Genomic DNA, 22633 nt, shown 5'->3' with positions numbered 1-22633 from the left:
CGGCTAGTAAAATCTCTTGAAAGAGCTTTCAATCATTAATTGTCATCGTCCTCCCGTCATAGACCATGATTTGAAGAAATTTCATCTCTAATTAAATATAAAGAAAAGGTTTCCGTAAGATATCCAACTACATCGCAATGTGTCACTGAAGTATCATTAACAAGAGCGCTTACAAATAAACTATTGTTGAAAAATCATAAAGGAAATACAATAAAGTCATTCAGCCATTAACTTCAAATTAATCTAGTGTTACTTCTATTAGCTTTGTTACCAAACGAAAGTTTTACTACATTTATAACGAGCATTAAAGCAACAAACCGAAGGTTTTATTACATTTATAACGAACATTAAAGCCTTACCCAAACACTTGTAAGAAACGAACCCTTCGGTAATTCATTTTGAACTATATAATATGGAACTTAGCGCTAAAACAAATTTACGAACAGAACGGCGTTTTTGCGGGGTTTTTAACGCCTCGATTAAAGCCACGTATATAAACCTTTTCTCCTTTCCTTTCGAAGATAATTACAGTGAGTGGGAGCATGCAAGTGTATATGTGGGTGTGCGTGCATTGAGGCTGGGGAAACTCAGAGTTTACTATTGTATACTTCCTCGAAAAACTGTTATTCTTGAGGAATAAATACTGGCTGCGTGCCTTCCATCAAAACACGAGATTTTTTAAACAAGAAGGGAGCCCTTCACTACTCCCCTGCGTGCCACCAACACTAAACCACTGACAGTCTTTGTAGTTACGCTGCGGGTGTTTCTTTTTTTTTAATCACAGCAGGCTAACATGAATCGTAGAAAGCGCATAAAAGTATACTATATTTCTTGATTTAAAACATCGACAAAAACGAGTTCATGTAAATCAAGAAACTTAAAAGAGTATTTTTAATTGTCTTCCTTTCAGGAGATTCCAGATAATAATAATAATAATAATAATAATAATAATAATAATAATAATAATAATACTAATATTCTTATTATTCCATACGTAAAAACAAGCTTACAAGGACCACGAAAGCAAGCTACCACTAAGCAAAGAGCATAACTCCATGACAAATAATGAAAACTAAAAGAAAGATATTGACAACATACAATCATTAAACATACAATCATTAACAATATAGACCACGAAAAACAGAAGCAATTGTGCACGGCGTTTCCAATAAGTATTTCCACCTCTTCAACTTCTAAGCACCGGTATACCTACCTACCTGTGGATACTCGGACGATCGTAAAGGGAACGAAAAAGACATCTGGTGAAGACAGTGGGATTTGGCGACACCTCACCAAAGCTTTAATACTGACGCATGCAAAAAGAAATAGTTCACTCTTATTTCTAGAGGTGAATCGCACTGTTTAACGATTACTTCTTACAGCTTTTCTATTATAGTGATCATTTAACAGTGAAAGGGGCTGTTGCATAATGGAAACTGCCTGCTTCTTCAGACAGCGCTGAGAGATGAAATTCAGTGTAGACAAAAACTCCACCATTATCTACTGCTCTAAAATTTTAGTAAAAGAGAACTTCGTAACATTAAACATACTAGCTTTCGTAAATAATGGGGCATCTAATAATCTGCAAATTGTCATCCCACTGAAGCTGTCCACATGATAATGAAGACGGGCAGATATGGAGTAAACATTTAGCCACTTCCGGTTTCGGTACTGGTGTCAAATTATATGGTAACTCTGAATCTCCGATCACTTTACTACTGTCATGCAAAACTAGAGCAATATATCTGAGAGTGTGTGTATGTATGTGTGTATGTGTATATGTATGTACATGTATGTATGTATATATATATATATATATATATATATATATATATATATATATATATATATATATATATATATATATATGGAACAGCTAAAAGGCGTTCGTAAAACACACTGCCACACATCATAGAAAACAGGTAAAGAAAATACCCCATCGCCACAAAAACCAAAATAAACGTCCATAGAAAGACAGAATATCTTAAAAAATTCCAGAAAATCAAATGCCCGGGTGGGTAAATGATGCCCTTCCGTTAATTGCGTGATGGAAAAACAAGAGGTGGCGGAAGGTCACGATATGAGGCATACCTGACTTACCTGTCTATTAGTACCCAAGAGTTAAATTCGTTCAGGCCGATAACGTGATAATCAACGAATTTGTTCTGGGGCAACCCACGAGTGACATCTTATTTTACACCCACGGTGCTGTGATGTAACTTATTGGAGTGTGGGCATATAAGTTACGTTCTACCCGTATCTTTCTCTGTGTCATTTTTTCATATGCATTATATACATATATATATATATATATATATATATATATATATATATATATATATATATATATATATATATTTAAAATATATATAATATATATATATATATATATATATATATATATATATATATGTAAACTAAGGGTATATATATATAATTTTATAAGATTTAACTAAGAAACTATGTAACTTTTGTAAGATTTAGCAATTCATTCCGTGTGTGTGTGTGTGTGTGTGTGTGTGTGTGTGTGTGTGTGTGTGTGTGTGTGTGTGTGTGTGTGTGTGTGTGAGAGAGAGAGAGAGAGAGAGAGAGAGAGAGAGAGAGAGAGAGAGAGAGAGAGAGAGAGAGAGAGAGAGAGAGAGAGTATTTTTAATGTAAGATTTTCTTATATTTTGTCTCAAATATATCACGAAAAATTATAAACTTTCATAAACACTGTACTATAAAAAGCATAAGCTCCGTAAATAAAATGCAAATGATACGAGGTTTTATAAGAATCCATGAAAGTATGATATACCATATACACTACCCCCACAGTAGGCCTATATTTTGTGCTGTTGGTAACTGTGTTTAATAATTTTTCTGTTTGTGAATTCTGGTCTGTGGAAGTTTGCTTAGAAAGATAATGGCGTTTTTGACCACTTCCTATTATGTCGGCTACCCTTACTTAATAATAACAATTGGTTGAAGTTCGTATCCCTCTCTAGACTTCAGATATTAACTTGCCTCACAGTTGACAGTTTTTTTTTTTACTTACTTTTTTTGGTAATGTTTTGTATTAAAATGAGACCTTGCCACCGAGCTCATTAATCACCATCATCCTATCACTATCACCAATTTCGACCGCTATTGTAGTAACCGCAGACCTCATTAATTCTCACTAAACTTTGACACCTCTTTGAAATTATTAAAAATCATGCACGCAGCACTCACACACATACTTATATATATATATATATATATATATATATATATATATATATATATATATATATATATATATATATATATATATATACATATAACACATAAATATATACATACACATAAATATATACATATATTATATATTAATACATATATAAATATATACACAAACACACATACACACACGCACGCACACACACACATATAAAGCTCTTGGGAATGAATCCTAAACAATCCACTGGAAGCATAATTACTTCATAAAAAGGAACGAAAAATACACTGATCCCAGGGTCCACTGGCAATGTTTATCTGTGCAATATATAAACAACAAACACCTGGAAATCTTGTGCAAAATATACAATCACAACTATGATGACTTCGTGATCATCTGAAGTCTACCTAAGGCAATCCAAAAGTACACTTGCAAAAGAGAGAGAGAGAGAGAGAGAGAGAGAGAGAGAGAGAGAGAGAGAGAGAGAGAGAGAGAGAGAGAGAGAGAGAGAGAGGCCTCATGTCAAACCCGATGACGCTTTGAAAGTTCTCACGGGTACTCTTGTATAGGAATCGCATTGTCTAAAATAAGAGATGGCGGATTTGAAGTAAGGGCAAAATAAGGGCAAAAGGAGGGGAAGGGGGGCGGGTCAGGAGGAACACGGACAGAGAAGAGATACTGGTCCACTGAGGAAAGAGCGAAGGATACGGAAAGAATTATAAGCGTCCAAAATGCGTCAACGTGACCTTTACAACATGTGATTAATATATGACATAGCACTGTCTCCTTGAGTTTGACATTAGCCCTTAAGATTTTCCAGAATGAAAGATAGGCCGACGACGCAGTAAATGGAGATACTTTCATCTAGGCAATATAAAAGAGAGAGAATATAAATCAGATTTTATATATGACCAAAATAAATCGTTTCACTCTGTCACTGTCCAGAGCTGGACGAAGTTTCAATTGATTTATTTGTACCTCGCATTGTTGACCTTTACTGGTCAAACGGCTTGAGAGGGGAGCTGGGAAAGGGGAACAACAAAACTGGGGGTAAGGGGGGATGGGTGGGACAAGTAAGACAGGGCTCTGCGCATGCGTATGAGGCTGTTATCACAACAAGACTCCGTCCTGTCCCCTCCCACCTCCAGCGCCCCCATCCGTTTCACCCCATTTTCAACTGACCACTGGTCCCCCGCCCTCTCCTTTTTCTCTTCTTTCCCACAGGCCGGAATTAATACGCCCACACATTTCCCATCTCCATACAACCCTCCCTGTCACCCATATCTTCAGCTAACTCACCCAGGGGCAGCATCCGCAGAGATCATGATGAAACAAATGTGAGAGAGAGAGAGAGAGAGAGAGAGAGAGAGAGAGAGAGAGAGAGAGAGAGAGACTCAGGCCATGAACACCTCAGCCATGTTAATCACTGATCACAACCATCTTACAAATTACTAATACCTTACTATCTTTAAACATCTAATTAGACCATACCCAGCTACCAACTAGTAATGCCCACGTATATATATCCTTCATTAGTTTGAAGCCTAACCTATCCGAAAACGAAATAATCTGGATATGGGTGTGCTTAACAGCAGTCTCACTATTTGAACAGCCAGAACATTAAATTATCCAAAATCAAAACAACACTGGTGAAAAAAAAATTAATTCCATGTCTTCATATTCTTATCATCGGAGCCAGGAGCCTGACATATGTAAAGTTCACTACACCCAAAATATTTGTACAGTACGGAAGCATTAACTGTGAACTGGCGTGCAAGATTTTGGGGCGTCACAACTTTGAGTCATAAGATAAACAGACCTTCGACAGGACCTGTATCTGGTCCTCTTAAAAAATGACAGGAAAGGGCGATACAAATTCAACTGCAAAATAAAAAATAAAAAAAACAATCTAAATTCAATATAATCTTTAAGGAGCCATTGCACATGGCCAGCCTCCTTCCTGTAACATGAAGACGCAATATGAAGGCGTCAAGAAAAACAAAAGTTAGTGCCAAATAGGAAGTGACAGGCAACTTGTACGACCCCAACAGCGTTTGACAGTTAAGTATAACGTGTAAGTGTGGAAGTTAAAGTCGATGTTTACGTAAAATGATGCGAGAAAATTGGTGTCGCGGAGAGGCTTTATGAGACATTATTCTTTTTTACGCGTTTTGACCCACTTTGTGTGTTGCAACTGAAATTCAGGTGATGACGACAGCAGTGGCCAGATGAAGTCTGTCGCGTCTTTGCTATTACCTGAGATGCATTGATAATGGATTTAGGTTGCACTTAACCTTCTGTACTTTAACTCGATATTTCGATACCTTGGTTTCATCTCACCTCTAGGGACAAAACCTAGACTTGCTCTTGACACGAGAGAGAGAGAGAGAGAGAGAGAGAGAGAGAGAGAGAGAGAGAGAGAGAGAGAGAGAGAGAGAGAGAGAGAGAGGGAGGGTGTTATCCTAAACGATCTCAGCTCTTGATCGCTGAGGATTAGTTACAACTATTTATAATAAACATAATACTTCTCATCCTCTTCCCTACATGTAATCGCCGTCATCCTAGCCTTTTTAAGATAAATCTTTAGATATTTCTTCAGATTTTATTATTACCTAGAGAGAGAGAGAGAGAGAGAGAGAGAGAGAGAGAGAGAGAGAGAGAGAGAGAGAGAGAGAGAGAGACTGCAATTACTAACTGGGAAAAAGAAAAAACTACCGTTCGTAATTCTTTCGGAATCACATTTTGGAAAATTATAAAATTTTCCAGTCTCTTTTAAATACCAAATTTAGGAAGGAGCTTTATGCAGCCGCACGTATACAGACATAATAACTTCCTTCTAATAACATATAATTTTCAAGAAAAAAATTATTAAGAGGCAGAAATGAAGACAATAATAAGAAACAAAAACGAAGACAACGGTGCAATAAAATTCAACTAAAACCTACCTTTAGCTTTAAATTGACTCTAAGAGACAGAATTACTGTTGGGGAAGTTTTCTACGCGATAAAGATCAGCTACCAAAAGACATTGCGTGGTCCATCAAGTGAAAGTTCACTTGCCCTCAACGTTAAACTGGGTACATGGAGACAAGCAGCAGACATCTCAAAACATTTATGCCACCATATTTACTAATGCTAGGCTGGCTATACACTAAACATTAGCACGAGCGTGCGCACACACACTCACACACGCGCACACGCACGAACGCGCGCACACATACACACACACACGTATATATAATATACATATATAAACGCACACACATAATGTGTGTGTACGTGTGCGTGCGTGTTTGTACGTAAGTATATATATGTATGTCACCATTTTGACAGTCGGTATCAAATATACAGTATATATATATATATACGAGTATATATAGATATATATATATATATACATGTATGTATGTAAGTATATAATATAGATATATATACATACATACATGTATGTATGTAAGTATGCGTGTGTGTGTGTACACTAGTGTTTATGATATAGAATGTTCTTTTTAATCACATCAGTATTGTTTTTTAAAAGGGTATATATATAGACTAGCATTAGCCAGTGTGGTGGTAAAAATATTTTGAGGTGTCCACTCCTTCTCTCCAAGATTTTTGGGGTTAGTAACATAGGAAAACGTTAAAACGGTAATTACACACCTTCCCTAACCTAACTTTACCTAGGGTCCTGTGTCCTCTCTGCTTTGAGAAAGGAGGTAAGAGAATGGGTTGAGTTCTGAGAAATACATTCATACTATGTTATGTCAGATTTAGTTTTCATTCATCGTCGGCATTTTCTTTATTAATCTTCCCACAAAGTTAAGAGAATCTTAACGCATGCATGTATGTGCGTGCATGCGTGTCTCCCTAAATTCTCAAAACACCTCTTTCCTTACTGCTGTAAATGGTGCACTAATGCCGTCTTCAAGTTTCTGGTTCCTTCCTTTCGTTTCTGCTTCTTTCTCTCCTCTCAAATAAATTTTATAGTCAAATTTTACGTAATGCTAGCGACTTCTGGTCTTGGAATTTTCCTCTTTCTCATATTACCTTTACACTGGAAATAGTCAATACCTTGGCTGCTCTATTTAAATAAACTATACGCTGTATTTAAAACCTCAAAAAACTCCACTTCTTTTTGCATTTCTTTTCAAGTCGCATTAATTTGCCTGTATACGCTGACGTAGGGACTTTAACCCAGCATCCTTGTTTCCACAAGTTTATTATGATGGTGGCTCGGTCTTGTATATCATTTTGCATCTAATTAACTGTTCCCCGACTCCGAATAAAAAAAAAAAAGGTAGGTTGAGCGTAGCGTTAGCGCTTCTGCCTTTAAGAAAATCAGCATTGATGAAACTTGCAATGAGACAATAAGATCCGAAAGCCAACGGGCTTCACATGATATTAACGCGGTTTCGAAACACACTATTGTACAAGACAGGGCCACCGGCGTCTTTGCGTCAGCTCGAATTGTTTATATGTGTCCACGTGGGTGGTTATTCTAAGCACAGCTATTTTTTTCTATTCAAGCATGCATACCCTTGTTTACACAAAGTTGGAGTTACGCTTCCTGCCATATAATTTTATAGGTCAACATGTTGGACAACAGCGGAAGAAAATCAATTACACAGTAATACTCTTCTATTATGTATTCAGCACCTACGAAAACGATCCTTTAAAAAAACATGCCTTCATTATAAACATAACCCAAACCTTAGTAAACACTCGATATACTGAAAAATGTGGATACTGCAAGAGCAACATGAAACGGACATAAAGAAATGAACCTACAAACGAAAAAGTTTTAAAAGCGAACTATGACAATGCAGTAGCAAATACACACGGAACCAAATACCACTCTAATGACAATCCACTACTTAAAAACAAGTCCCCCTCTCTACGCTCACGTGCGACGTTGTAAAACAACCAATGAATAACTACTGACTAATATATATTACTGAACTAATCCCTTCACGCTTGACTTCAGACAGAAACAACTAAAATCGCGCACGACCAATCCAGTTTCCTTTGAAAGAAACTGTTAGATGGAGACCCTTCTTCAACACTAAACCAGTATGTAAGTCATATACAGAGCATGACCTAAACAAGTTGCGCTCTCTCTTACCACATTTCTGTATTTAGCGCCTGCCAAATTTGTTGAGAACTCCAATTACTCAAAGTACCTCTCCTATTAACAGGAAAAAACCATTTATCTTCTTGAAGTAACTATATAGTGAAGCAGCTTCTATCGTCCAGCTATTTAATATATCGACCGCTGGCTACTGACAAGAAATGAAATGACATTTGGAAAAGAAAAATCACATTTGTAGGTTTTCATAAGATATTTAAATACTAAGGTATCCAGCACCTCTTTATCTGGACATGATATCAACGACCACGAAAAGAGAAGCAGCGACTCAATTGCTCACTGGGTGATGAACCTAAGCAAGCAGGTTTTTGTTTCACGATCTCTCTCTCTCTCTCTCTCTCTCTCTCTCTCTCTCTCTCTCTCTCTCTCTCTCTCGCACACACACACACACACACACAAACACGCGTGTACAAAAATGAAATCACATACATAAATACAAACAAATATTAAGCCACAAATGTCGTTTAATATCCAATTCAACTATATCTTGGGAATAACATACTGATAAGTGTTTCGCCACCGGCAGGATTCGAACCGATGCCTGCTTTGGAAAACACGATAGGTACTGGCTTAGACCACTGAACTATCGGGAGAGAAATAACATGATATTGATTCTTCTGTAGAAATGCTTGTCGAATTCAGGTTCTGTACTTAGCATCGATTTGTATCCATCTCCACAATGATAGTTGATTGGTAACACTGTAGCACTTGGCTAATTACGAATTTTTGTCACATACACCGCGGACGAAGCACTTAACAATTATTATTCCCCTTGGGAGTAATTTATTCCCAAGGCATGGTAAAATGATTAAACGATATTTGTGGCTTAATATTTACAAATATAAAAAAATGTCAAAACGTATGTGACAACGGCATGCAAAGGCACACATACACTATACACAGTGTATATATATACACACTGTATGTATATATATATATATATATATATATATATATATATATATATATATATAAAACACACACACACACACACACACACACACACACACACACACACACACACATACATATATATATATATATATATATATATGTATATATATATAATTTTTTTCCTTTTTCACCAGATGTCTTTTCCCATTTATACGAGTTGGCTACATAAGGGTACAGCCACCCGGTTTCTTAGCAAATTTTCGGGGATGAGGCTGCTAGCCCCATGTCCTCTCCCTTGAACCCTGGAGAAACTGGTACCCATTTACAGCTGAGTGGAATGGTGGGACGTAAGGCGGGAGCCAAAGACGGGCCTTGTAAATGTAAGCCTAGCAATGTACCCTGCAGATACCGTGCCAACGTTGGCTGATGGGGATGGGGTCACAACATTCCTATATATATATATATATATATATATATATATATATATATATATATATATATATATATATATATATATATATATATATATATATATATATATATATATATATATATATATATATATATATATATATGTATATATATTTACACTATTTATATATACCAAACGTCCTCCAAATCGAAATAAATTTTCATATATGCAGAACTTTTATTTGATGACACACTAAAAACAAATTTGACCAAACAAGTTGTTCGTTAGTGCGTCACTGTAGTCCTGTGTCAAAGTGAACATTATCAACTTAAAATTTCTTATCTCATACAGAGATATTAAAACCGTATTGTATATGAATCAGTGATACAAATAGATATTAACACAAAGTATAATTCACTATTTAAATACCCACTGAAAGAAAGCTTGAACTTGCTTTTTGAAGAGTAAAAACAAATTTCCAAACAAGTTGTTAGTGCAAAGTGAACAATAAACTTATCTCATACAGAGATATTAAAACCGTACTTGACAGTGTACAAGACGTTAACACAAAGTATAATTCAGTATCAAATGACTTGCTTGCTTTAAGAGTCAATCCTTCACTGGATTAAAGCAGCGAGCTAAGACATAACTTTCCCTTAGCAGAGGCTAATGGGACGGGTCAACCCAAGACCTACAGAAGGTCTTGGGTAGACCTGGGTTCTTATTAGAACAGTCCCGAGGAAAACCAGGTAAGACAGGGGAAACGTGAGTGGGACTTGACCTCGTGGAAAGCGATAGATACTTCCAGTATCATTATTATTATTATCTTACATAATATCAAGGGTATGTTAGGACTGTAATGGTTCAATCTTTATTTTTTATCTATTGGTATTTTGTACTGACTACTGTATCCGCAAACTAGACTTGTGTATTACCTTGAGCTGAAATACAGTATTTTTGTATCGGTACAACTTAGCTTGTCACAAAATTGCTCACATTTTCCCAATTAATCGCTCTTCTTAGTACATAAAAAAATATTTTCTCTTTGAAAACAGCGGACAAAATTAAACAGTTTGGAGGCTTAGAATATTATTTGATTAAAATCCAAACGCAAGGAAGACATGAATGGCACCTAAATTACCAATATCTTACTCATGAATGACGGAAAAGTCACATCGTTTCTAAACCACCTGCTGGAAATCATCAATATATGTATCTGTGTGTATAATATATATATATATATATATATATATATATATATATATATATATATATATATATATATATAAAAGTATATATATATATATATATATATATATATATATATATATATATAAATATATATATATGTATATATATGTATGTATATGTGTATATATATATATATATATATATATATATATATATATATATATATATATATATGTGTGTGTGTGTGTGTGTGCGTGTGTATATGTAGCCTATGTATGTATGTATGTATGTATGTTTTTACTCAACCGTTGGCATCAGCACTTCATTTAAAGCGCCTTTTCACCTGAAGAAACTCTTTCCATAAAGTGCAGAGAGCCGTGTTAATACCTGAATATAATTTTGAAACTTCAATCATAAAGCACAAAGCTCGAGTATTGCAGCAGCTTTAAATGAGATAATTGGCATAATTCTTCTTTTTATCAAGAAGTACAGCCAAACCCATCCCCGAAAACAAAGCTTCATCTGATACAAATATATACACTGATCATGTAAAATGCTCAATCATTTTACATAATCAGTCACTAACAGCTCTCTTTCACCTAACAACATCCATTCTCCAATCAGTCGATCAATCAATCAATATGTCAGGTCTACAAACAGGTTACGTCTCTGCATCTCTAACTCGGCCTCGTAGTTAAGTGGTAGTGCGTCTAGCTTGTCACAACTGGACAACTCACGCTCGTTCCCTAAAATACAGGATGAAAGACTCTTGACCTGTGCAGTGAACGATGTACCTAGTTGTTAGTAGACTGTCGTGGGCACAGCTAGGGTGAGAGAGAGAGAATGAGAGAGAGAGAGAGAGAGAGAGAGAGAGAGAGAAAAAAACTGGATGCAAGTGCTCACTTCTACGTCAAAAAGTATACCGACAGAACGGGAGGGCCACGACTAGGTAATCCTTACCCTACTTGGCTGAAACTTTCATGAAATATTCAGTAAGATAATATTCTCACGCTTCTTCAACTATCATTATCGGATATTCTATCCAAACTAAAACTAATCATGTACCAAACCAGAAATTACACACTTGCCTGTTTCCAAGCAATTCAACCGAATGCCTTTAGAATCTACAAGTCATTTTCAGGTGATAAAGGTATTTTTAATAAAAAGCCAGAAAGACATCTTAACGTCTTCTTTTTTTTTATTCTTCTTATCACTATTATCATTGCCATCAGTAAATTTTATTCCCGTAATATACACACAAACACAAATGTAACGGCAACAATGACAGGATATCTGGTACGTAAACAGTGGAAATTAGGGCGGGGTGACCAACTGTGTTTCTCGTGAACTGTACAAAGAAAATTAACAACAATAAGAATTATCAAATTAAAATCAAATTAAAGAAGAAACACAATGAACGGCAAGTTATTTTTCCAAAGGAAAAGTAACTGTGGAACAGAAAGATAATTTCACTTTTACAAAGTTCCCAAAGTTCAAAAGAGTACACTCTTAAAGTCAAGTAAATATACTCCTTTCCTTCAAGAAGAATATTCCTTCGAAGTTAAAAACAGAACTTGATATTGACTGTACTAATCTCAATCAGGTAAGAGTTCACAAAATACTGGGCAAAAACAAATTCTGCTTTAGTGGAGGTGAATAACTTGGATTTATATACAGGAATCGATTCACTCAGACAATCCACTTTCTACAGTGACACTGAAATCAATCACGCAATGGGAGGGAAGTGAATAACTGCATCGCGGGAAATAGTTTTTCTTCCTGTTTATGAATAAGACTTTCGACCGAGCAGACCTGTAGTGAGTGGGTGAGGGTGGATGAGGAGAGCATTTCAAATGAGATATGTGACATGCGACATCTGGAAATGGGGGTGGGGGAGCCCGGAGAAGAAGGGGGCTTCTGGATGACCACTGACCAGCAAGATGTGCTTGTTGGGGCCCAAAGGGGAAAAAATCAGAAAAAGGAAGGGCCGCACAGAACGAAATTTTCATACAACAGAAGTTGAAAAGTCAAAATCCATGGCGACCCCACCCAGCCACCCACACACAAATGGAAATGGATAAATAGGCCAGAAAGGGACTGTGTCCAGTCGCTCTTTGCGCTCTCTCCACGGCCTCTTTCTCCTCGTCCTTTCTTTTCTCTTTCCCCCTTTTTCGCCCTTTGGTCAAGTCAATGTGAAATGGCCCCGAATCATTTATGAGGCGGTTTTAATTTGGTTGGAAAGATCGGGAAAATGGTACACGAGGAAGGAGGGGGTAGGTGGAGGAGGAGGAGGAGGAGGAGGACGTTTTTCACTCTAAAACAGCTGCTGGGGGTCAAAGGGGCGGTCAACGCGAGGGACGAAGGGGTAGGGGTTAACATTGGGAGCGTACGGAAGGGTGGAGGTCAAGGGCCGTCGGGAGGATACCCGGGGTTGGCGCTCCTCCCTCCAGGATACCCTGACCACTGGCCATCTGTGGATTCATTTGCGGCCAGGCGACTCACTCTCCCACACTCTCTCACTCATTCACTCACTGTGGGCCAGATTTACCGCCCACTCCAATTCTCAGTCTCCCACAACCTTACCCAACCTCAACAAACAACGCCATTGCACAATCGGAAACAGGAAGCGAGTTATACTTTGATATCCACAGGGTCGACGCTTATTAAAAAAAAGGGGAACAAAATGTCAAATGTTAAACATTTCCTGTTGTCTTTATTCACGAGTTCCGACATACATTTAAACTGCCTGGAAAAGAAAAACAAAGTTATCACAACGTCTGTATTCTAAAGTAGCTACGTAACTTATTCCACCTTTCTTGCTTCAGTATGATCGTCATGACATCCTCGTCTGCTTCCTAGGAAATGGGGCAAAATGAATGGAAAGGCAAGGAAAACGCTACTTAACCGTGCCGGAAATTTCTAGGGTCATAAAAAATGAGGGAAACAACTTGAAACCTTTTCTAATAAATAGGTTTTAAGGTGAGGAGAACATTTTAAAAATGAAAAGTGGCCCAGAATCCTAATGTGCGCGTATATACATTAGGTAGTTCCGAGTTCTCACATAAAACTGACCGGCTCTATTATGACCTTTGACCACATTTTGAAGTCTTTTGGTTACGCTGCGGCCGTTGTCCAGCCGGTGACCGGGAGAGGTGGTGAGGCGGGGGGAGGGGGGGGGGTGAAGTTTTGGAGAGGACTTCACGACTCGTGGGAGACTTCGCACATGGCTTTGCCACATATAAATGACGATTCCGAAACAAAAGCTGTATAGAAGAAAAGTCCTAGGAATGCGGGACTAATTCTGGACATGAATATTTTATCGCATATTTCAACAAAATGCTCCACTGGACCAGCTTGCTTTACGTCGCACGTAGCAGAGCATTTAACGGAATGTTTCATATTCTCTTTGAATAAATAAATAAATATATATATATATATATATATATATATATATATATATATATATATATATATATATATATATATATATATATATATAAAACACTTTCCACGCTACTACCATTAAAACTCCAGACTCCAAATGACCACATAATTCTAGAGAACATCAAGTGAAGAACACGAACTGAGCAACCAATCGAAATTCCAAAAACATTCCAGGTTTGTGGCTATGAAAGGGGTACCCGAAAACGGGGCAAAGGGGCAGCTAGAGACTGAGCGAGGGGGTCATTTAGATGTTTGTCCACGCTATGGAGAGACCCATTGTCCACCACTCAGCGCGTTCTTCCCTCTGTTCCCTTCCCCCTTCACCCTTCATGGGATGCCAATTCCCCCTCCCCCCGCCGCCTCAATGGCAGCCATCCGTCACCTTTTACAACCTTTTTTCGTGTGAAAGTGAAAACGAAATATAGAACCGAGACTTGGTCGAAACCGAAATGAGAGAGACAAATGTTTGGTCATGTTATTTATTATTTACGAAAATTTATCCGTTCTATAATGCGCATGCATAAACAAACACACACACTAAAATTAGCAAGAGGTTTCCAAAATGTAAAGAATAAATAACGCTTTTAAAATGTGACAAATTACAATAACAAAAAAAATGCACGATGAGTAAGAAGAGAGAGAGAGAGAGAGAGAGAGAGAGAGAGAGAGAGAGAGAGAGAGGGTGGGGGTGAGGGGAGGGAAATTCTAATCTTGACCCATAAACTCCTTTTAAAAGTTTTTTTCTAACGAGACTCACAGAGAAAGAGAACAACTATAGGAGCCTGGGAGAGCCGTTGGTGGGCGTCAGTGACACACACACCGGGAGCTCCCGGGGTCAGCCATAATTTACTCTTTAGGACACGTCCACTCTTTTAAACATCAAGTCTGACCGTTACCTAGTCGCCCTGACTGGACTGGACATGAAAGCTGACCTCTATGCCCTCGCTACCCAGAGGTGAAAATCAACGGCCGAAGCCGCATTTCTTCTTCAACGACTTTTGAGATACTGCACGGAAGCTGGTGGTCAGCTGCCGCGGCGGCGACTTCTTGTGGCAGGAGATAAATCGGGGGATCCCGACGCCATAAACTAATTCAATGATTAATCACCCGAAGTCCTTGTAAGCGCACTCGATACTAAATAATAGTATGGAAACACTTTTGAAGAGTAAAACTGTCATTCTTCCAGGTACTATTAATTTTCTTCATTTTTATCAACGAATAAAAAATACCTTAGAAGAACATCATATTTCTTAAAAGCGATTCCCAAGAACTGTAAAACCGCTGGTCAACAGAACCATGGCTGACTATTTATCGAATAGTTGCGTGGGTAACCTAAATAGCAGCCTATAATTGTCAAATGCAACTTCCTCACGCTGCTTCCCACAATGTTTGTCCCTTTTCTTATTCAAATGAATTTATTTCGAAGAGTAAATATTTATCAGTGGGAATCTCAAGGGTTTAGAAAGCAATGACGTACTTTTGCGTCATCTGAATCCGCAAAGGTTCATTAAGCGTTGGAAAGTGTCTCAGTTTTCAGTCGTACCGAAGCTTTTTCCTTGACTTCTCAGTTACTCGCGAACTAGTGCAAAACAGATCAAAGTAAATGACTTGAGACAGCAACTATATGATTTAGAATAGAAAACAGAATTTAGCCCAATGTCCAGGCGCTGGGTCCTATGAGGTCATTCAACGCTGAAACTGAAATTGACAGTAATAAGGTTTAAAAGGCGTAACAGGCTTACTGCAACTGCAATAAGCACCAATTGTTAGGAGAGGTTGAGAGTGAGAAGAAAGAAAGATTATGAATGGGGGTTCAGTAAAAGAAATGAAAGGGGTTGAAGCTAAGATCCTTAAGTAATGCCTACAGTGCACCTCATATGTACTGGCCCCCTACGGAGGAAATGATTATAAATATATAAGAATCTATATGATTTATAAAATACAATGCAGATGTGCATTTATTTAAGTGATTCAATAATAATAATAATAATAATAATAATAATAATAATAATAATAATAATAATAAATAATCTATCTTACGAGCTTATTCTACTTAAAGTACTCTCTGTACGCTGGTAGCCTTTTTGATATTACCAGATGGAATTTAGGTGTACGTTTTTGAGATATTTCTCACGTGGAGGGTTTCGCTGAATTTTGTCTACATTATTACAACTTACATTATTACAACTGATAAACATATTCTTGGCTCATAGTATATAATACTGTTGTATTAAAATTACTGTTTTATTTATTCATTTTTATTTATGTATCTTCCTGAACTCCCTTAGGTTTACTTTTACCATCACAGTTATCATCATTATTGCCACCCTTTATATTTTCCTCTAGGCGGCTGCGTTAGTATACTGTAGTTTCTCTAAAATCTGCCAAACAATGAATACTAGTCACTAAAGGTTGATAAAAACCATCCCTGCCATTACATGTGTAGCCTATATATTTTATTAAAGTATTCTGCGCTGTGTCTATGGTATCTGCATTTTGCAGTTATATCGGGCTTTGCGTTGGTATGAAGTAAACCACAAATACAATTATTCTATATATATATATATATATATATATATATATATATATATATATATATATATATATATATATGTATGTATGTATGTATATAGAAGTAAAGGACAGTAAGTCAAAGGTCTAGCACCACTCAGTCGTTTCACTTTCCTTCGTGGTATTGTCTTATTTAAAGATTCATCACGTTCTATATTTTCGTGATTCAGTTACATATTTATATATATATATATATATATATATATATATATATATATATATATATATATATATATATATATATATATATATATATATATATATATATATATATATATATATATATATATATATACTGTATACATATATAATGCATCTAGCAAGAAGTGAAAAAAGGCTCGAATCGAGCACTTGCATGTATTTCTAAACCTCATCACGATTCAGAACAAGAGCTAAAGAAGTAATAACAGAGTCACTGGAAGACTTCGTGGCCAGGTAAAAACATTTACAACTGCCAAACAATGGTGATGCCTAATAATCTACCTATTTTAAAGTACCATTCATTAATATTTCGTCCGTTTTATATAAGCCCAGGCTGATTTTTAATAAGTATCACAACCTTGTTTTTAATACTACAAGCTCCTACTGAACTCCACTTCAAAGCATTACAAAACATAATTTCCTTCGGTACTATCCAATTAATTCAATGTTTACTGTTATTCATATGTGAAAATAATGCATTTAACATGTTATCTTTTCTTACACCACATTTATGTTGTTTCAACTGAGCCTCCAACATCTCCCCACTTTGTCCACGTATGTCTCATCATATTACATGCTTCAAAAAGAACCTTACGGACATATCCACTTTTATCTTTCGGGAAATTTCTAATTAGAATGTCCCTAATTGTCCCTAACATTTTAAAAACAACGATAATACTCATATATGTACACATACTTGAAGCAGCAACACACTGAAAACAACAAACTCGGCCGTCTTCCGGAGTACAGGAGGGCCTGTCACGGCCTCCGAGATTTTTGTCGGTTTGATTTTGCGGTCAAGGATGGAAAGGGGGTGGTGGTGGGGGACATTGGAAAGGGTGTCCAGCGAGGAGGCCGACCGACCGAGGTAAATGAGATTACATATCGTGTTATGTGTCTGGCCGGCTGCTACTATGAGGTTTAGTCAAGCTAATCCTCGTAATGTTCGAGTCGCAGCAGCTAAAAGGGAAAGGAGAGGAGGTGGAGGAGGACCGGGGTCGTGTGAAAAAGAGGATGCAGTGGTAATGGCTTGAGGATTTCTCACAGTCTAAAGGGATAATAGGCTGGGCAGAGAACTAGAGAAAAAAAAAAAGAATAAAAGAACATGAGAACACTCAGTGGATTTCTTTCCATGTTTAAAGAATAAGTAAAAAGAATAAAACCTAGAAACCTGTAGGAGTCATTCAACGGTCAGCAGTTGTCTTTGTCATTTTATTCTGGCTTTTTACAATTAAACATTTGGAACGTTTAAGTAAAGAAAAAAAGGAGGCTATAATTTCATTCAAAATACTAATAGTTTATTACCAAGCTTTATAATCTAATTTTTTAAACTATGGTTAGATGTATGTATGTATGTATGTATGTATGTATGTATGTATGTATGTGTATATACTGATACTGATAATTAAATGATACAATTACCTCCACTCTCAAACATACCCAGAGTCCGGTGAAGGTGTGTGCTTGCAACTCGAAAGAGAGAGCTGAAGTTCAATTCTCTCATTTCATTGTCAGTTATGATAATACATACATACATACATACATACATACATACATACATACATACATACATACATTATATATATATATACATATATATATATGTATGTATAAATATGTATAAGGATATAAAGTGGAAAAAATGTACAGACGGAGAGACAAACAAAACACAAAATGCAAATCAGGATTCCTGTCACCATTGCGTCACACAAATGTATGTTCTGTCAAGTCTTCTGCTTTCGTATACCTGTCTCGGTGCAGTTATTCTCACTACTCAACGCGCGTGCAGGTAAATATATCAAACCAACGATTTCCCAAGAGCGTCATGAATCATGGTGAGCATATATCATAAATCATGGTTTTTAACCCCTGAACAATTTGCCACTATCAAAGAATATACGAAAACGTATCTACATATAAATATAGAAGATAATGCAAGTTCGGTAACATAAATAAAAATGCATATGATCAGTGCAACTAACGCACTCCTCATGTGTGCGTGCCTACAAAAACTAGCCAGAAAAATCAAGTGTTCGGAACCTCACGTTCAAAACAGCTATGAAACCTGTACCTAAATCACTGATCGGAATGAGGATCCTAATTTTTCGTGAAAGTGAAAACACTTTATTTTCCTGCCAGGCAAAATTTATTGACGGATTCCTATCAAAAGCAGCTACATTCAAAGCATATACCAAGAGCTGCATGTCACGGTCCCAGAAGATGAATTATTGAGGAGGAAAATTCGACTCATCTAACTTTAAATGCAAGAAGTCAGGAAGACTTTTGCGCACGAACAGAAGATTAAGATAAAAGCAAACATGCTTAAATACCAAAAGCCAAACCCTTAATTCACTACCGACTTTTTACCAAGATATTGCAGTGGTTCTTAATGTACGTGTGCGAAAACTGCATGTCTCCCTTTCGTAAACAGATCAAAACGTACTTATGTGATTTGCTTTTAAAAATATAATTAAAGACAAACTTGATAATCAGTTATTACTGAAAATATGTCGAAAATGCACCTGTCTGCAAGTAAATACAATCATTGATGTCATCACGCAATTCAAGTTTTTTTTTTTACAGACTCCATAAACATTTAAGCCAACGACCACATGAATCGTGACATAAGGATAATGCTAACAATTACTTGAAACTACAGTAAGTTAAATGGGATTATATATATATACATGTGTGTGTGTATGCATATATACATATATATACGAACACATATATAACATACCATATATATATATATATATATATATATATATATATATATATATATATATATATATATATATATATATATATATGACAATTGTCGTTTAATGTCCAATTCACGCTACTTCGAGAATATCCTCGATGAGGAATTATCACCGAAGGGGAATTATAAGTGATAAATGGATTGGTACCGCCGGGTCTCGATCCCTCGATACAGTACCTTCCAACAAGTATGGCAGAATCGGCGTTATTTTATACCTCTCTTGATGGTTAAGTGGTTTGACCGTCGACTGGAGTCGCTGGAAGGAGCTGTGTCAAGGGATCTAGACCCGGCGGTACCAATCCATTCAACACTTATAGTTCCCCTTCGGTGATAATTCCCCATCGGGGATATTCCCGAAGCAGCGTGAAATGGATATCAAACGACATTTGTAGCTTAATGATTATATATAAATCACGGTGGTGTGCTAAAAAGTTCACACACACCAACACATTTATATATATATATATATATATATATATATATATATATATATATATATATATATATATATATATATGTGTGTTTAATACTGAATTCACTATAGCTTGGGAATAATTTACACCTAAATGGTATTATAACAAATAATGGTCTCTGCCCAAGACAGGACTCGAACTAAGACTTTGGGTAGGAAACACCGATGAACAGCCCCGGCCAGGATTCAAATCTGAGACTAAGGTTTGGAAATAACAATGAACTTTCCCTTTAAGAGTAAGATATTTACAAGGCACAGAGGATTCGATATATTATTATTTTTGTGACTATATACACATGCATATAAACATATGTATATAATATATTATATATATATATGCTGTATATATAATATATATACATATACACATATATATATATACAGTATATATATATATATATATATATATATATATATATATATATATATATATATATATATATATATATATATATATATATATATATATATATATAATGTATGTATATATAGTCACAAAAAATAATATAAAATCAATTTACTATGCACTGTAAATGTGTGTGTAAATAAATATATATATATATATATATATATATATATATATATATATATATATATATATATATATATAAATATAAGTGTGTGTCATATAACGTTTCCCTAAGAGGATATGACCCCTGAGAAAAACTATATACAAGTGATGTGTGTGCAAGCAAGTCATGTAATTATAAAGGATATTTAATCATAACGAAAGGGGTAAAACCGATTAGTAATCAAAATTAGAGGAATAAAAACTTAGCAATCACACGGAAGGGAGAAAAACTTACTCAAAATAATAAGGAAAGCTATAAAAACTGATAAGCACTCACAAGAAAGAAAGTAATAACTGAATACCACTCACAAGGATGAAAGCAAATTTTAAATAGTCCTCACCAGGGAGTAATAACTAAATAGCACTAACAAGGGAGTAATAACTGATTATCAATCACAAGGAATTAAGTAAAAACTGATTAGCACTAACAAGGGAGTAATAACTGATTACCAATCACAAGGAATTAAGTAAAAACTGATTAGCACTAACAAGGGAGTAATAACTGATTACAAATCACAAGGAATTAAGTAAAAACTAATTAGCACTAACAAGGGAGTAATAACTGATTACCAATCACAAGGAATTAAGTAAAAACTGATTAGCACCAACAAGGAAAGGAGTAATAAGTGATTAACAACCACATGAAAAGAAGCAAAAACTGAATAGCACGCACAAGGGAGTAATAACTAATTAGCAATCACAAGAAAGAGGGTAATCACTGATTAGCAATTATAAGGAAGGGGGTGATAAATGATTAGCACTCACAAGGAAGGGGCAAAAACTGATTATCACTCAAAAGGAAGGGACTAATAACTAATTACCAATCACAAGGAAGAGAGTAATAACTGATCAGCAATCACAAGGAAAAGAGTAATAACTGATTAGCAATCACAAGGAAGGAAGCAAAAACTGATTAACTCAAAGGAAGGGAATAATGAGTATTTAGCAATCACAAGGAAGGGAGTTATTAGCAATCACAAGGAAGGGAGCAATAACTGATTAGCAATCACAAGGAAAGGAGTAATAACTGATTAGCAATCACAAGGAAGGAAGCAAAAACTGATTAGCACTCACAAGGAAGGGAATAATGAGTATTTAGCAATCACAAGGAAGGGAGTAATAGCTGATTAGCAATCACAAGGAAGGGAGCAATAATTGATTAGCAATCACAAGGAAAGGAGTAATAACTGATTAGCAATCACAAGGAAAGGAGTAATAACTGATTAGCAATCACAAGGAAGGAAGCAAAAACTGATCAGCACTCACAAGGAAGGGAGTAATAATGGATTAGCAATTCTAAGGAAGGCAGCAAAAAAACGATAAGCACTCACAAGGAAGGGATTAATACCTGATTAGCAATCACAAAGAAGGGAGTGCTAAATGATTAGCAATCACAAGGAACGAAGTAAAAACTGATTAACAATTGCAAAGATGAGAGTAAACACTGAAATGAAATCATAAGGAAAGAGTAAAACCGAACTGCAGTCATAAGGAAAGGATTAAAACTAATTAAGAATCACCAGGAAACAAGTAAAAATGCACAACATGCTATGATGGGCAAAGTAAAAACTGACAAATATAAAAATTAACAAAATTTGATTAATATTCACAATGAAAGAAACAATAATTGACTACAGTCAACTATTAGTCGTTGATAAAAATGGATGATCGATCATCAGGAATTCATTGCCAACTGATTTTCACTTAAGAGTGCAATGAGCAAGACATGACTATTAAGATCGGCTCATTCTTCCTGACGCCACCCCATCCAA

The 22633-nt window shown here is 36.0% G+C and overlaps 1 long non-coding RNA gene across 2 annotated transcripts in view; it reads right to left on the bottom strand.

Annotated features, from left to right (window-relative positions):
- LOC136838853 (uncharacterized) overlaps window positions 1-22633 on the bottom strand; it is a 334467-nt gene that overhangs the window by 163359 nt on the left and 148475 nt on the right. The gene's annotated exons all lie outside the window — the stretch shown is intronic.

The sequence above is a fragment of the Macrobrachium rosenbergii genome, chromosome 5, assembly GCF_040412425.1.
Source record: "Macrobrachium rosenbergii isolate ZJJX-2024 chromosome 5, ASM4041242v1, whole genome shotgun sequence".
Lineage (NCBI taxonomy): Eukaryota > Metazoa > Arthropoda > Malacostraca > Decapoda > Palaemonidae > Macrobrachium > Macrobrachium rosenbergii.
This window is presented reverse-complemented; position numbering and strand designations above follow the sequence as displayed.